Source organism: Marmota monax, unplaced genomic scaffold (assembly GCF_021218885.2).
Source record: "Marmota monax isolate L192 unplaced genomic scaffold, Marmota_monax_Labrador192_F-V1.1 WCK01_AAM20220418_F8-fsc00086, whole genome shotgun sequence".
Lineage (NCBI taxonomy): Eukaryota > Metazoa > Chordata > Mammalia > Rodentia > Sciuridae > Marmota > Marmota monax.
In genome coordinates, this window is record NW_026693086.1 from 7,314,577 (window position 1) to 7,319,166 (window position 4,590).

Consider the following 4,590-nt stretch of genomic DNA (forward strand, 5'->3'; position numbering starts at 1 on the left):
TGTCTTGTGTAGTCATTTTGTTCAGCCCAGTTCCCCTGAAGTATTTTAGTGTGAGGAACCCCACAGTAGTGCAATACCAACTCTATTGGTCCTTTTACACAATGTAATTAAACTTCAAAATATTTGGAGAATATTATTCCCAAAAGTATCTTTTTATTCATTTCTGCTTTGTGTAGTTAGTGGGAAATTGGGCGGCTTTAGGAAAGACAGTAATATAAAAGTAACCCCAAGGCAGGTCCCCAGGCGCATTGGTCTGCCTACTAGGCTGAGGCAAGCAGGATGAGGCCAGGCTCAGGCACTGGTTGGGGCAGCAGCAGCTGAGGCAGCCTGAGGGCCACGCCCCTCCTGACCTGGACTAAGCTCAGCAGCTCCAGGCTGCCAGCGCCCGGAAGCGGGCGGGGGAGTCTGGCCACCGCCGCCTGCGCAGGCGGGGTGGGGAAGTGTCCCCGCCCAAGCCCTGTCCAAGGAGGCCACCCTGGTGACCTCAGCGGGCCTGGGCCCAGCCTGGAGTCCCTGGGGCGGTTGACAGGAGCTTCGCAGGGCAGCCAGGTCGGGGGAGCAGTGCCTGAGCCCCAGCCTGCCCGCGAGCCCACCTCCCGGACAGAGGCTGACCGCAGAGCCTGCGAACGACCCCATCATAGCTTTCTTTCTCCCCCGCAGATCACACACCCCAGCCCCAGAAGATGGGGAACTGCCTCAAATCCCCCACCTCGGATGACATCTCCCTGCTTCACAGTGGACCGCGCCAGCTTTGGCGAGGGGACAGAGCGGGATCAGGAGCCACCGCATCAGGAACAAGTTCCAGTTCCAGTGTATCGTCCAACACCCGACTCTGCTAGCAACTCCGAAGAGCAACAAATTAGGACAGCTCAAAGAATGGGCCTTACACAGCATCTGCCTAAGGGAGCTTATGACCCTGGCAGAGATGGGTCAGGAAAAAAGCTCTGGAGTGTGTGATCTGTATGACGGACTTTTGTTTATGGGGACCCAATTCGATTTCTGCCATGCATGCACATCTATCGCCTGGGCTGCTCAGGTGACTGGTTGATGAGCTCCTCCACGTGCCCCTCCTGCATGGAGCCAGTTGATGCAGCACTGCTTTCATCCTATGAGACTAACTGAGCCAGGGTCTCTAGTCTGACTTCAAGTGAACCATCATTTTTGGTGGTTTTGATCTTTCATCACTGAGCCCAAAGAGCTAGGGATTAGGAATTAAGATCATGCACAAAAATTTTCCTAAAAATTGCTGGATGACTGCAGATGTTGATGAAAATATGTGATATTTTAGAAACTGGGGGGGGGGGGGCAGTAGGATGGTATTTTTATGTAAAGCCTTGACCCAGTGTTTAAAAATATAATTGTATTTAGACCTTGTTATTGCTCTGGTACATAGGAATTGTGTAAAGTGTTAAAGCAACTGTGTATGTTTAAATTGTGTGTGTTGAAGATTAGGTAAAAGATAGTGGTTATTTTTCCTAAATGAAATAACTTTCTTTTCCCCACCAAATTCTTTTCTGAAGTTAATGGCATTTGGGTCAAGGTTTTATTAAAAGCTACATTTTATAACACTGACACAAAAAAGAGTAGTTTTAAGCTTGTTTGCACAGTTCTTTTTTCCCATTGGAAATGGAATTCTTTGCCTTAGGTCTTTTTAAATAGTGCATTATCATTTGGGCTGGCTCTATGCTTGAAAAACAGTTTATTTATAACCTGTTGTAAGTGCTATATTCTGTTTACAGTTAGGAAATGCAGAATTTTAAGTGATCTCCCAGCCTGTAAGCAAACTGAGATGCACTATCCCTTTTCTATATAAAAATGGGTTGATGTATCAATAAATCAACTTAGTAAAGTGGGTTTAATATTACCCTATCCTATGTGTTTTATCTAATTCTTATGGTTAATATGGTGATAAATGAAAGTCAAGGTAAATTTTAAATATTAAGATTTCTGATTTATTGACTTAAATTATGCCACCATGCTTATGTAAAAATGAAGGTGGCACCATGGTAAAACTTAATGAGAAGTAGTTTCTCAGTTGTAATAATTTTGATTTCTCTTTCTTGTGATCTCCTTCCCTGTTGTCTTGAACCATAGCAAAAGGATACTGCATCTCTCATTATTGTAGGGATGAGATTATTGAAGTTATATAAACATATCAGTCTCTGTTTCTTTGAAAGGTATCTGTTAAGTCCTGCCAGGTGATTGACAAGAATAAGTAGGGAGACTAAAAGTAAATGTGATTCATGTTTTGCACACAAATCAGAATTTTATAACCACATGACTTCATAGTTGTGATCTCAAAAAAGAAATTTCTCCTTTAATTTTTCTTGTGGTTAATGTAAGAATACCCTAAATCTCTAAGCTTCTGAAGTGTTAGAGGTAGAGATGGCCTAGTAAAGATGTAGTAGTAATGTTTATCAATTTAGCATGTGTTTATTTTTTCTTATGTACTCAAGGTGATTTATTTGTTCAGCTCAGTGATATTACAGCTAAAAAACATTCATTAGCAAAAGGAGAATCAGTCTACACCAACAAAGGAATCAAAAATGTTTCTTATTTTTGTTGAGTTGAATATTTGACTCTAACACTTTTCTACATATAAAATATAAGTTCCTTAAAAATTCTTCATAATTGTATTATAGAAGAATTTAGTATGTCATAAGTACTTAATTTGACATTCAACTGTAGTAGCCATATGTTGTTTGATTTTCTTATGAGCACCATGATGGAAACACTCAAATGAATTTGAGAAACATTGGAAGAAATTAGATTATCAGGTTCTGTTAAATTGTTAATGTATCTTGCTTAAATTTCTGTTCATTAATTTATATCCATCCAATTATATAAAGCAAATTTGGAGCTGAAGTTGTGCAATATTTCCAGTGATAATTACTTTATGTTCTTCTGTTTTCTACTTGTTTTTGTGATGTCTATGTTATCCAGAAAAAAAAATAATCTGTATCTTGAATTACTACTTTAAAATGTTACCCTTTGGGGGCTGGGGTTGTGGCTCAGCGGCAGAGTGCTCGCCTCTCATGTGTGAGACCCTGGGTTCAATCCTCAGCACCACATAGAAATAAATGAGCGAAGTAAAGGTATTGTGTCCAACTAAAAATAAGTAAATATTTTTTTTTAAATGTTACCCTTTGGCACTGGGGATGTAGCCTAGCAGTGGAGTGTTTGCCTAGCATCTGCAAGGCCCTGGGTTCGATCCTTTTGGGGGGAAAAACACCCTCAGATGTTGGTTCTAACTTTAAAATGATGGGACTGTACAAATATCACCGTCTAATGATACATTTTAGGAGTGGGAGAACATTAGAGGCAGTAATATGTGATTTGGGTGTGTGTGTTTGTGTGTGTGTGTATGTGTGTGTGTGATATGTGTTTGCTTATACCTGTCTTTACAAGAAAAGAGAATTATTGAACTGAAAGATAATTTCAAAATTATCCATAATTTCCTACTAACTGAAAACCAACTAAGAAAAAATTCTTGTGGGCTGGGGATGTGGCTCAAGTGGTAGTGCGCTTGCCTGGCATGCGCAGGGCGCTGGGTTCGATCCTCAGCACCACATAAAAATAAAATAAAGATGTTGTGTCCACCAAAAACTAAAAAATAAATATTAAAAAAATTCTCTCTCCTCCTCCTCCTCCTCCTCCTCCTCCTCTTCTTCTTCTTCTTCTTCTTCTTCTTCTTCTCTCTCTCTCTCTCTCTCTCTCTCTCAAAAAAAAAAAAATCTGTTTTAGGAGCTGGCCATGTATCTCAGTGGTACAGCACTTACCTACTAGCACATGTGAGGCCCGTGGATTCAATTCCCAGCACCACATAAAGATTAACTAATAAATAATAAAGGTAGTGTGTCCATCTACAACTAAAAAAATCTGTTTTAGATACACTGACCTAATTTCTCCAAAAGATCAGGGTTCCTTGTTTAAAATCTGTGCCAAGTCTGACCTTTCTACTTGCTTGTTGCTCATGCAACTCCTTACTTAGGACTTGTTCAAAGTTTGCAAAAGATGGCTCACATGACCTGTTCAGAGATTTTAGGAGTGCTTTTTATGACATTCAGTGGCACCAAGAAATCAGCTTACAGAAGTAGCTCTGCAGTGAGCACATTAACCTGTCTCCTTGGTGGTTCCATTACTCCCTTCGCAACAGGAAAACACTGTCAATTCAAATAGAGTATTTCTTTCAGGCTGTCATGTAATACCAACGTGTAATGCATTCACAAGCCACTTTACTCTGATGACAGTTGAGTAGGCTTCAATTTATAGGTAAATTTTGGTGTTGGTATGAAAGGAACACACAGGATGGTACTTGGTGTTGAACACTGCTAGCCAGGAGGAAGGTGGTCCTGTGGGACCCGCGTGTGCCAGGGTAAAGGAGCAGAACCAGAAGGCAGGAGGACTCGGCTGGCCGCGCTGCAGAGGCTGACCCTCCTCCCAGTGCCATGGAGGGTTGTGAGCGTGGCCGTCGGGTTCCCACCTTCAAGTCCCCCATTGCTCAGCCCTCACCTGTCTGCTGCCCACCTCCACCTCGTGGCAGGGGGATTTATTCAGTTCTCAAGAGCGGCTTGGAATTTTTCTAATGCA

The 4,590-nt window shown here is 41.8% G+C and overlaps 1 pseudogene; it reads left to right on the top strand.

Annotated features, from left to right (window-relative positions):
* Positions 1-668: 668 nt before the first annotated feature.
* LOC124099314 (RING finger protein 11-like) lies at positions 669-3,079 on the top strand (annotated as a pseudogene).
* Positions 3,080-4,590: the final 1,511 nt, after the last annotated feature.